The 12,856-nt window shown below is 48.7% G+C and overlaps 1 protein-coding gene across 6 annotated transcripts in view; it reads right to left on the reverse strand.

Moving 5' to 3' along the window:
* Nucleotides 1-12,856, reverse strand: part of LOC102454429 (extracellular calcium-sensing receptor) — a 171,795-nt gene that overhangs the window by 66,749 nt on the left and 92,190 nt on the right. Inside the window, exon 2 of one of the 6 annotated variants that reach the window (XM_075904588.2) lies at nt 1,766-1,870. The exons of the other annotated variants lie outside the window; for them this stretch is intronic. The gene's annotated coding sequence lies outside the window, so the exon portion shown is untranslated. The remainder of the gene's footprint in view (nt 1-1,765; nt 1,871-12,856) is intronic. 6 annotated transcript variants of the gene reach the window in all.

A 12,856-nucleotide genomic window follows, 5' to 3' on the forward strand; every position in this document is an offset into this window, starting at 1 on the left:
GCAGTTCACATTAGCTCTTTTTCGCCATTTCCAGCCAAGGGGAGCTATGGGAAGTGACGTGGCTCTGGCTGCCGCTTTCAGGGGCTCCCCTTGACTGGAAATGATAAACCGGAGCCAATAGGAACTGCAAGGCTCCCTGGCTATGGTCCCGCTAGATAAACAACGCGGCGCAGGCCTGCTAGCGCCCAGGCCCACTTTGAGAAACACTGGTATAACTTCATCGCTCAAAGATGTTGATTTTTCATACCCCTGAGCAGTGTTCCCTTTAAGATGCACGGCAGGACAGCTTCACAAGTGATTAATGAGCCCTGGCCAGTCAGAGGCTCAGGGCTCTGTGCATGGAGCTCACTGACTGGGCAGGTCTGATTAATCACCTGTGAAGCTGCCCTGCCACTTGGAGGGAAGATGGCCCCTGAGCAATGTAATGATAGCAGTACAAATCTATAGTATAGGCCTGGCCTGAGTAAATGAAGTGAAGCAGCTATAAATAAACAAGCAGTCTCAAATGGAAGAAAGGGGAAGCTGATCGTAAATATAAATCAGAAGCTTAGAATTGTAGTGAGAGCTCTACTGCTAGCAGAGTTAGGGAGAGTAAGGAGATATTTAGGAATATTAAGAACAAAAAGAATCCTATTGGCCCAATACTCGATAGAAATGTTAGAACTGTCAATAACAACACAGGAAAGCAGGCATGTTCAGTAAGTATACCTGTTCTGTAACTGGGAAAAAGGCAGATGATGTAGTCACATCACATGATGCTAACGCCACTCTTTCTATTCCATTATTATAGCATAAGGCTATCAAAAGGCAGCTAGGAAAGTTACACACTGTAAAATTGGCAAGTCTGGATAATTTTCATGCCAGAGTTTTGGCTGAGGAGCCTGCTGGACTGCTAGCGCTGGTTTTTCACATGTCTAGGAACACTGGAAGTTCCAGAAGACTGGAGGAAAGCTAATGTGTGAATATATAACAAGGATCGCCTGGGTAATTATAGTCCTATCAGACTGACATTGACCTTAGGCAAGATAACAGAGCAACTGATATGGCTGTCAACTTATAAAGGATGATATTAAAATTAAAGTCAATCAACAGGTGTTTAGGGAAAACAGATATTATTAAACTAACTTGATATATTTTTGAAGAGATACATTGGATTGATATGTGAATTGACATAACAGATTTCTGTTAGATGTCTGACTTAGTACTGCATGACATTTTAATTAAAAACCTAGAATGATATGAAATTAAGATGACACACATTAAAATAATTAAAAACTGGCCAACAGTCTAAAATATAATGGTAAGCAGGGAATCATCATCAAATGTGTGTGTTTCTAGTGGGACCCTGCAGGGATCTGTCCTTGGCTATTAAACATTTTTATTAAAGACTTGGAAGAGAACATAAACACATCACTGAACAAGTTTGCACATGACACAAAAATTGGGGGAGCAATAAATAATCAAGAAAACAGGTTACTGATATACAGCGATCATTCTCACTTTGTTAAGCTGGGTACATGCAAACAATATGAATTTTAGTATGGCTAGATGTAAATGTATTAATCTAGGAACAAAGAACATAGTCCATACTCACAGTATGGGGGACTCTATCCTGGGAAGAGGTGATTCTGAAAAAGATTTGGTGGTCAAGGTGTATAATTAGCTAAGAATGAGTTCCTAGTGCGACACTGTGGCCAAAAAGGCTAATGCCATCCTTGGATACATAACATGGGATTCTCAAACAGGAGCCGAGAGGTCATTTTACCTCTGTGTTTGGCACGGGTGTGATCACTGCTGGAATCCTGTGTCCAGTTCTGGTGTCCACAATTCAAGAAGGATGTTGATAAATTGGAGAGGGTACAGAGATGAGCTACAAGAATGATTAAAGAATTGGAAAACAAGCCTTATAGTGGTGCATTTAAAGAGTTCAATCTATTTATCTTAAAGAGAAAGTTAAAGAGTGACTTGATCACAGTTTGTAAGAATTTATGTGGGGAACAAATGGGCTCTCTTCAATCTAGCAGATAGACATGTACAAAATGGAATGGCTTATGGCTGAAGCCAGACAAATTCAGATTGTAAATAAGTTGTACATGTTATCAGTGATTGTCATTAACTATTGGAACAAATTACCAAGGATTCTCCACCGGGGTTGGAGGGTAGGGATTTCAGATTTTGGGGGAGGGGGACTGTTTCAACTATGATTCCATTCCAGGGGTTATTTAAGCTCTGGAAAACTCCTGGCTCTTTTGCAGGTGTTAATTTAGGGCTTATCTTCATTGATGCAGAGATCAATGCTGTGGAGATCTTCTGGCGTTTGATTTAGTGGATCTAGTAAAGACCCACTAAACTGAACGTTGATGGCACCCCCATTGACCATGGTACTCCTCACAGTCATGAGAAGCAAATGAAGTTGAGGGGAATGTTTCTCCCATCGACCTCTGGCTGTGGGGCCACCCCAGAAAATCAATGTAAGGAATGTCAGCTCCGGCTATGAAATTGTTCTAGCTAGAATTGCGTGTAGGAACTTCCATTGACTATTTGATTAGTTGATAAGGGCACTTCGGCTGTGAAATGTAGCAAGAGCTTGACCGGCTGTTGCTACATTTCAGAGGTAGAAGTGCCATGCACTGTTCCTCCATTGAAATGTACAAGCCCTGCTGTGGCTCTTGTGCATTTCAAAGATTGAAATGCCCTGGAGCTGGGGGGAACCAGCTTTTAAGCCGGCTCCCCCCAGCATCCTGTCCTCTTCCACACACCCCACCTTGCTGCTGCTTTCTTATAGAGGCAGCAAGTAGGGGAAGCGACTAGTCAACTAGTGCATTGACTATCCGATAAGCTCTTGCTTACTGGATAGTCTACTAGTCAATTAGGGTATGTCTAGACTACAGGGTTTTGTCGACAAAAGTGGACTTTTGTCAACAAAACTATACCTGTGACATGACATCAACAGAACTCAACAGTTTTGTCGATGGCCGTAAACCTCATTCTATGAGGAATAACACCGTTTGTTGACATAGTTCTGTCGACAGAAGGCGTTATTGTATCTATACTATCCTTTGCGTCTATACTGTCATGTCGACAAAGTGGCTTGCTTTGTCGACTGAACTGAATGTAGTCTAGACGCTCTTTGTTGACAGAAACTTTGTTGTCGACAAAGCTTCTGTCGACAAAAGGCTGTAGTCTAGACGTATCCTTAGTCACTTATATCCCCAACTGCATGTCTTACATCAATTTTCTCTGCCAGTGTATACCTGGTGTTTGAAATTAGCAAAAATAGAGTTGCCAGATTTCTATTGAATCAATAGTCCACAGTCACTTAAACAAAAAACAGCAGCCCAACCTATTTCTTTAAACAATTTTTTATTACCACATTGGTCTATGCCTTTAAAAAGAACCACTATCTAAGCATATAATTAAATGATGGAGGTTAGCAGCATAGACCTAGAACAAAGAGATTTTGTCAGCCAAATCTTGACTTTATGTGCACCAAATGGGTTATGCAAATAGTCATGAATAAATACAAAGGACTGGAAGGAAGTCCCTAGTGTGCTGCTGTACAGATTTGAGAGAGTAACATTCATCTCCATGGGTACGTCTACACTACAGCGCTAGTTCGAACTAACTTAGTTCGAATTAGTTAATTCGAACTAAGCTAGTTCGAACTAACGCATCTAGAACTAAAAACTAGTTCGAACTAGCGTTTTGCTAGTTCGAACTAGTAAGTCCACATTGAGTGGACTCTGAACAGGGCTTAAGGATGGCCGGAAGCAGTGCCGGCAGGGCATAAAAGGAGGACTTAGAGCATGGAGATACTGTCTCAGGCTAGCCGAGGGCTGCGCTTAAAGGGTCCCGACCCCCACCCCGGACACACAGTTCTAAGGGGTGCCCCGCTTGCAAAGAAGTTCTGGCTTGGAGTGCCCTGAGTGCCCACACTGGGCACATCACACCACTCGGCCATCAGCCCGGCTGCACTTGCCGCAGGCTGCCATCTGGGGAGAGGGAGTAATTGGGGGGCTGCAGGAGAGCTTCCACCCCCAGAAGCCCGCAGAGCCAGCCCAGTCCTCCCCATCGGGGGCTCGTACCCCATTCCTCCCTCACCTCCTTCCACTTACCCTTCCCTAGCCCCCCTTCTTATTGATGTACAAAATAAAGATAACGTTTCTTCCAACATTGACTCTGTCTTTATTGAAAAAAAACTGGGGGAGACTGGGAAAAGGAGGTGGGAGAGGGGAAGAGAAAGGCTGGGAGAGGGGAGGGCAACTAACATGATCAGGGGTTGGGAACAGGTCCCAGATGAAGAGAGGCTACAGAGACTGGGACTGTTCAACTTAGAAAAGAGGAGACGGAGGGGGACAGGATAGAGGTCTCTAAAAGCAGGGGTTGGGTGGAGAGGGTGCATTCAGAAAAGTTCTTCCTGAGTTCCCATAAAGAAGGACTAGAGGACACCAAAGGAAAGGAATGGGTAGCAGGCTTCAAACTAGTAAGAGAAAGTTGTTCTTCTTGACAAAGCAAAGAGTCAACCTGTGGAACTCCTTGCTGCAGGAGGCTGTGAAGGCTAGAACTAGAACAGAGTTTAAAGGGAAGTGAGATAAAGTGATGGAGGTTGGGTCCATGGAGTCCTATTAGCCAGAGGGTAGGAGTGGTGTCCCTGCCCAAAGTTTGTGGAAGGCTGGAGAGGGATGGCACGAGACAAATGGCTTGGTCATTGTCTTCGGTCCATCCCCTCCAGGGTCCCTAGGGTTGGCCGCTGTTGGCAGACAGGCTACTGGGCTAGATGGACCTTTGGTCTGACCCAGGACGGCCATTGTAAGCTCAGGGCTCAGTGTCGGGGGTCTCAGTGGACCCCCTTGATTTTCATGCACACCTGGTCCTGGGTGGCCAGGCTGGCAGCTCTCCTGCCCTAGACGGCCACTTTCCTGTGCCTAGTGCGGAGATCGTGGACGAGGTCCACGATGTCCGCACTAGCCCAGGAAGGTGCCCGCCTCTTGCGGTCCAGGGCAAACTCCCGGGAGCCGCCAGCCTGGTCCCGGGAAGAGGGGGTGGGCTGGGGGGCATCGGGTGGGTGGCTCTGTGCCGTGCCAGGTGCAGGGTCTGCTAGCTGGGTGCTGGCAGGCTTGCACCTGGCACGGGCACCGTAGCCAGCCCGTGCCCCTTTAAGGGGTCCGGGGCCGGGAGGGGGGCATAGAGTTTCCCTGGTGTTGGCCAGAGTGGCCACCAGGGAAACCTGGGGAGGGCTAGCCTCCCACTAGTTCGAACTAAAGGGCTACACAGCCCTTAGTTCGAACTAGCTAGTTCGAACTAGGCTTAGTCCTCGTAAAATGAGGTTTACCTAGTTCGAACTAAGCGCTCCGCTAGTTCGATTCAAATTCGAACTAGCGGAGCGCTAGTGTAGCACCTATTAAAGTTAGTTCGAACTAACGTCCGTTAGTTCGAACTAACTTTGTAGTGTAGACATACCCCATGACATTCAGTGTCATGGAGGTGCTCCTGTTGAGTACCTCATGACATTATTCATGACTTGTTCAGTACCTCATGTTGAGTACCTCAAGCTGAGTACCTCATGACATTCACTGTCATGGAGGTACTTGAGTTTGTGTGACTGCCACCCTCAGAAATATTAAAGAGTAAGTAAAGAGGAGTTAAGAAGACTTACCAGTTGAAAGAGAAGGACGTACAGCACAGCAGATACACAGCTCTAAAATGGCTGCCTGCTTAGGGCAGCATTTGTTTGTATCTGCATATGTAAAGGGCCAGCAGCTCCTTAAAACGTGTTCTGGGAAAGAGTCCTAGAACTGAAAAGTGCAACTGCAACCCTGCTGAGGAATCGGCATGTCTATGTAATAGAGTACTAGCTGGAGTTACCTGGCGTTGCTCGGTCCTGCTCCCCACCGGCTGATTCACTCCGTCTCCCACCCCCCACCTCGCCAGCCCTACTTCCTGTTGGCTGGTTCTTCTCCTCCCGATCTCCTCCAGCCAGCCACACTCCCGTCAGCTGCCCCCCACCCCAATCTCCCCTGACCAGCTCTGCTTCCCACCAGCCACCCCCCCCCAATTTTCCCCGGCCAGCCCCGCGCCCCTGACCTCCCTCCAACCAGCTCTGCTTCCTGCCGGCTGCCCCTCTCCCAATCTCCCCCGGCCAGCCCCACTGCCCCCGACCCTCCCCCGCCAGCTCTGCTTCCTGCCAGCCGCCCCTCCCTCAATCTCCCCCGGCCAGCCCCGCTGCCCCCAAACCTCCTCCCCACCAGCTCTGCTTCCTGCCGGCCACCCCTCCCCCGATCTTCCCCAGCCAGCCCCGCTGCCCCCAGCCCTCCCCTGCCAGCTCTGCTTCCCGGCCACCCCCTTCCTCCCAGCCAACCCTGCTCCTCTCCCTGCAGGTTCCTTCCCCTTCCCCGCCCTCGATCAAGTGCCCCGCTGCCCCCAGCCCTCCCCTGCCAGCTCTGCTTCCCGGCCACCCCCTTCCTCCCAGCCAACCCTGCTCCTCTCCCTGCAGGTTCCTTCCCCTTCCCCGCCCTCGATCAAGTATGTTCTCTTTTTTTTTTAGACTAACTGGTAACCTCAGCAAGGGGGGGCAGGGCGGGTGCCTGAGCCATTGTGCACATAGGGGGTGGGGCGAGTCCCGGATGGTGCTGGGGGCCGCAAGTGGTGGCCACATGACCTAGGGTGGGTGGGGTTGCCCCTGCAGCACAGCACGGTGGGTTATTTTTTATTTTTACATGTTGAGATTGGGCCCAATCGGGTCCAAAAGTACCTTAAAACCTTCTCCTGCAGGAAAGGTTATCCCATGGAAAGTTTGGTTGTGGTAGGTCTTACAGTGTCCAAATTATTAGAGCACAAACATACAAACATTCTCCTTTATATATTAGATACAGCCCTAACTGGTAACCTGATTCAAAGCTCATTATAGTCAAATGGAAGACTCACACAGACAGTGAGGCTAAATGAAAGAATAGATGGATATTCTGGGTATTGCCATTCCCCCCAAAAATTGGAGAGCTGGAGAGAAAAAGCACTAATAATGGTAAGGTAAAATTTACACATTCTGTGGCTACGTCTACACTGGCCACAATTTCCGGAAAAGCCATGCAAATCAGGTAAGTCAGGATAGGGAAATCCGCGGGGGATTTAAATATCCCCCGCGGATTTAAATAAACACGTCCGCCGCTTTTTTTCCGGCTTGGGGAAAAGCCGGAAAAAAAGCGTCTAGACTGGCCCGATCCTCCGGAATAAAGCCCTTTTCCGGAGGATCTCTTATTCCTACTTATTTATCCTTTGAAGTAGGAATAAGAGATCCTCCGGAAAAGGGCTTTATTCCGGAGGATCGGGCCAGTCTAGACGCTTTTTTTCCGGCTTTTCCCCAAGCCGGAAAAAAAGCGGCGGACATGTTTATTTAAATCCGCGGGGGATATTTAAATCCCCCGCGGATTTCCCTATCCTGACTTACCTGATTTGCATGGCTTTTCCGGAAATTGTGGCCAGTGTAGACGTAGCCTACATGTTTACAAATTTCATAAGAACATAAGAACGGCCATACTGGGTCAGACCGAAGGTCCATCTAGCCCAGTATCCTGTCTGCCAACAGTAGCCAATGCCAGATGCCTCAGAGGGAGTCAACTCAACAAGTAATCATCACGTGATCCCTCTTCTGTCATTCATTTCCAGACAAACAGAGGCTAGGGATACCATTCTTACCCATTCTGGCTAATAGCCATTGATGGACCTAACTTCCATGAATCTATCTAGCTCTGTTTTGAACCCTGTTAAAGCACTAGCCTTCACCACATCCTCTGGCAAGGAGTTCCACAGGCTGACTGTGTGCTGAGTGAAGAAAAACTTCCTTTTGTTTGTTTTAAACCTGCTGCCTATTAGTTTCATTTGGTGACCCCTAGTTCTTATATAGTGGGAATAAGTAAATAACTTTTCCTTATTCGCTTTTTCTACACCAGTCATGATTTTATAGATCTCTATCACATCCCCCCTTAGTCTCCTATTTTCTAAGCTGAAAATTCCAAGTCTTTTTAATCTCTCTTCATATGGGCACCAGCTTATCTCTGTCCTTTCGAAATGCCTCATGAAATAACAATCCTGGAGGTTTCTGAATGTAAAGGGACATTCTCTTCTGCTGGTGGCAAGTGTGCCAGAGATTTTAAAACTCATGGTGACTGATCAACACAATTATGAATAGAGTGGGCTAGTGGCCCAGAAAATACACTCCTTCTCAAAACGAGACTTAACTGGAGTACCTGTCATGGGAAAAATTTTCGCTATACAGAACCTGGGGCTGGGTCAAAATTCATGAGGTAATCAACAGGATGTTGCATTAGCTTTCACATGGAGTACTGCCTTCCTACAGCTTCTGATGTAGCCTGCTCAGAACTCCATCTAGCTATGGACATGCAGACATGTACAGTAATACCAACTCTCAAAGAACTACATCGTCATTCCACTCCCTGTCCCCCTGGACTGTAGAAAAAAACCCAGCTGTATTTTGAACATGAATACAATCACCCCTGGACTACCTTGCACCTGCCCCTTTACTGTTTACAGGTGGCTCATTATACTGTGTATGGCCAATTTGTACGGAATGTGTGAGTATCACAAATAAAAACGTAAATCATAAATGCTTGTTTAACCGTGGTGCTCCGCTTTTGAATGATGTGTGCAGCCCACACTGGCATCCGTAAATCAGCCTGCATAGTGGAGTAGTATCCTTTGTGGCTGATGTACTAGTGTGATCCTTGCAGAGAGAGAACTATGAGCACAGGAGACCCATCACAGGCCTCAGCAGAATCTGGAAATTTCATTCTCTCAAGCCAGCACTACTTTAGGAATGTTGTTTACACCTGCCTCCTGAGGCACACCTCACTGGCACACACTTGACTGTCCCTGAAACCGCTGCCACCTCTGTATCCACAGCTGACTTTCCATTGCCAAACTGCGCAGTAATGGACTTGGAGCAGCCTGAGGTAGTCAGCTTCCCAATAGTTTTAGTAACTTGGGGTATGTCTACACTACAACGTTAATTCGAACTAAGCTAATTCGAACTAACGCGTCTAGAACTAAAAACTAGTTGGAATTAGCGTTTTGCTAATTCGAACTAGCAAGTCCACATTGAGTGGACCCTGAACAGGGCTTAAGGATGGCCAGAAGCAGTGCCGGCAGGGCATCAGAGGAGGACTTAGAGCGTGGAGATGCTGTCTCAGGCTAGCCAAGGGCTGCGCTTAAAGGGTCCCGACCCCCACCCCGGACAGACAGTTCTAAGGGGTGCCCCGCTTGCAAAGCAGTCCTGGCTTGGATTGCCCGGAGTACCCACACTGGGCACATCACACCACTCGGCCATCAGCCCGGCTGCACTTGCCGCAAGCTGCCATCTGGGGAGAGGGAGCAATCGGAGGGCTGCAGGAGAGCTTCCACCCCCAGAAGCCCGTAGAGCCAGCCCAGTCCTCCCCATCAGGGGCTCGTACCCCATTCCTCCCTCACCTCCTTCCACTTACCCTTCCCTAGCACCCCTTCTTATTGATGTACAAAATAAAAATAACATTTCTTCCAACATTGACTCTGTCTTTATTGAACAAAACTGGGGGAGACTGGGAAAAGGAGGTGGGAGAGGGGAAGAGAAAGGCTGGGAGAGGGGAGGGCGACTCACATGATCAGGGGTTGGGAACAGGTCCCAGATGAAGAGAGGCTACAGAGACTGGGACTGTTCAGCTTAGAAAAGAGGAGATGGAGCGGGGACAGGATAGAGGTCTCTAAAAGCAGAGGCTGGGTGGAGAGGGTGCATTCAGAAAAGTTCTTCATGAGTTCCCATAAAGAAGGACTAGAGGACACCAAAGGAAAGGAATGGGTAGCAGGCTTGAAACTAGTAAGAGAAAGTTGTTCTTCCCAAAGCAAATAGTTAACCGGTGGAACTCCTTGCTGCAGGAGGCTGTGAAGGCTGGAACTAGAACAGAGTTTAAAGGGAAGTGAGATCAAGTCATGGAGGTTGGGTCCATGGAGTAGTCTTAGCCAGGGGGTAGGAGTGGTGTCCCTGCCCAAAGTTTGTGGAAGGCTGGAGAGGGATGGCACGAGACAAATGGCTTGGTCACTGTCTTCGGTCCATCCCCTACAGGGTCCCTAGGGTTGGCCACTGTCGGCAGACAGGCTACTGGGCTAGATGGACCTTTCGTCTGACCCAGGACGGCCATTGTAAGCTCAGGGCTCAGGGTCGGGGGTCTCAGTGGACCCCCTTGATTTTCATGCACACCTGCTCCTGGGTGGCCAGGCTGGCAGCTCTCCTGCCCTAGACGGCCACTTTCCTGTGCCTAGTGCGGAGATCGTGGACGAGGTCCACGATGTCTGCACTAGCCCAGGAAGGTGCTCGCCTCTTGCGGTCCCGGGCAAGCTCCCGGGAGCCGCCAGCCTGGTCCCGGGAAGAGGGGGTGGGCTGGGGGACATCGGGTGGGTGGCTCTGTGCCGTGCCAGGTGCAGGGTCTGCTGGCTGGGTGCTGGCAGGCTTGCACCTGGCACGGGCACCGTAGCCAGCCCAGCCCCTTTAAGGGGTCCGGGGCCGGGAGGGGGGCATAGAGTTTCCCTGGTGTTGGCCAGAGTGGCCACCAGGGAAACCTGGGGAGGGCTAGCCTCCCACTAGTTTGAATTAAGGGGCTACACACCCCTTAATTCGAACTAGTAAGTTCGAACTAGGCTTAATCCTCGTAAAATGACGTTTTCCTAGTTCGAACTAAGCGCTCCGCTAGTTCGATTCAAATTCGAACTAGCGGAGCGCTAGTGTAGCGGCTATGAATGTTAGTTCGAACTAACATCTGTTAGTTCGAACTAACATTGTAGTGTAGACATACCCTTGCATCTGGACTAGTTTGGCCATCCACATGCATGTATCATAGATGCTGGAGAATCAGGGCAAGGGGCTCACAAAGATCCAGAGATGCACTTTTCTTCATGCAAAAGTTTTGGCCCTAATGCTGTCACCGTCGGTGTGCATGACAACATGATCCCATCAGCCTGTGCTTATGGCACTGGTCCAAAAGCACAAACAGACATAGGAGGCTTCAGAGGCTGTATCAAAAGTCTCCATCAGCATCAACCAGTTGGAGTGTGCTATGTCTGTATCCTTCTCCTCCGAGAGATGCCTGGGCTACCAAGACATCCACTAGCACCTCGTGGATGCTCTGCCTAGTTCGTGAAACACAAGTGGAAGTCCAAGCAAGACATCTTCTTCAAATGTTGGCTCTTCAGTGCTGCTGGCTCTGGTTGCCAGGACTCGGTAGACCCAGAAGACTGCTCAGCAAGTTGGGTTGGCAGGCAGTGACATCCTCCTGTAACGTGCAGGGTGGACAGTCAAGTTTGTCCACTCGGCACCATGATGTAAGGGCTACAGAGGCTACAGGGGGTGCTAGGAAGCCTGAGACAGCCTGATTTGATTCAGGTCTGTGTAGTGCAGTGTGGATGCCTCAGCACAGGTGAGAGAACTAGTTTCAGCAATTCTAAACTTGAGTCTGGGCTTACATTGCAGCGTACATGGTACCCACAGACATCTCCCCTCCAAATCTTCCTCCTGCCACTAGCCTGCTGGATTTAATGCAAACTATGGGTATATCTGGTCTGCAGGCTTCTTTCAAAAGAAGCTTTTCTGGAAGAGATCTTCCGAAAAATCTTCTTCCGAAAGAGAGCGTCCACATTGCCAAAGTGCATCAAAAAAAGCAATCTGCTTTTTTGAAAGAGAGCATCCACATGGAATGGATGCTATCTCGCATTTCAGCTGTGATTGCTATGGATGGAGTGGCCACCAGGGCTCCTGTGTTTTCTCCTCTTTCCTCTTCTTTTGAAAGAACTCCCTTTTCTGCATCCACACGCGCCTTTTTCTGAAAGAGCTTTCAGAAAAGGCACGTTCTTCCTCATAGAATGAGGTTTACCAGTGTCAGAAAAACCCCTGCATTCCTTCAATTTTCTTTCAAAAGAACGAAATAGCAGTGTGGATGTGACATTTTTTGGAAAAACAGCTGTTTTTCTGAAAAAACCCTGCAGTCTCAATGCGCCCTTATTAATACTGTATTAATGAAACAAGATGAAAATAAACTAATTCTGTGTAACTTGTGTCAACAAAAGTTTGCAGTACAGACATGGCAGAAGTCTGTTTGTGGATCCTGGCCAGAGTGTTTAACCCAATGACTTGCCCAAAGCAATACTACTCAGTAACAGAACTTTGATCTTCTGACTCCTAATCTTGTGCCTCAACCATGCAGCCACATTTTCTCTTTGAAAAAGAAAGAGTACTCTTCGACCTATGTTTCACACGCTGAGCCCTGCTGAGCCCCATTAGTTCTGCTTGGAGTCAAGTCCGTTCTGCCCCTTGATGTGGAAGATGAGTTTCAACCATTTTGTCAGTGAATTTCATCATATTAATATAAGACCCAACATTTCTGTCAATTCTGCAGTCGTTAAAGCAATGGACCCCAAACCATGGGGCATTCCCCTATGAAGCACTGGGAGAGAGGAGGATGAACAACAGGGCCTGAGCCAGCCCCTATGGGAGGGAGGGGAATGTGGGAGCACCCCCCTTCCATACACCACTTGCAGCCACATCTCTGCTCTACCCCCATCCCAGCACTGCCCTCATTCCCTCTCCATCCCAGGCCAGCTCCATCTGTAGTCCCAGCTCCTCCTCCATCAGCAGCTCTGCCCCCAGCTCTGCTTTCAGCCCAAGCTCCTCTGTTGACCGAACTGTGCTATGACAGAAGGGTGGGGGCAGGGCCTGGGCAGATTCTGTTCCTGGGGGGGGAAGGGGTGTGCAACTGGAACAGTGTGAGCACCCCTGCATTAAAGCTGCAAGGGTCAGTGGGGCAAAGAGAAGCTGTTGCAC

This window comes from Pelodiscus sinensis, chromosome 1, assembly GCF_052426305.1.
Source record: "Pelodiscus sinensis isolate ZL-2025 chromosome 1, ASM5242630v1, whole genome shotgun sequence".
NCBI classification, from domain to species: domain Eukaryota; kingdom Metazoa; phylum Chordata; order Testudines; family Trionychidae; genus Pelodiscus; species Pelodiscus sinensis.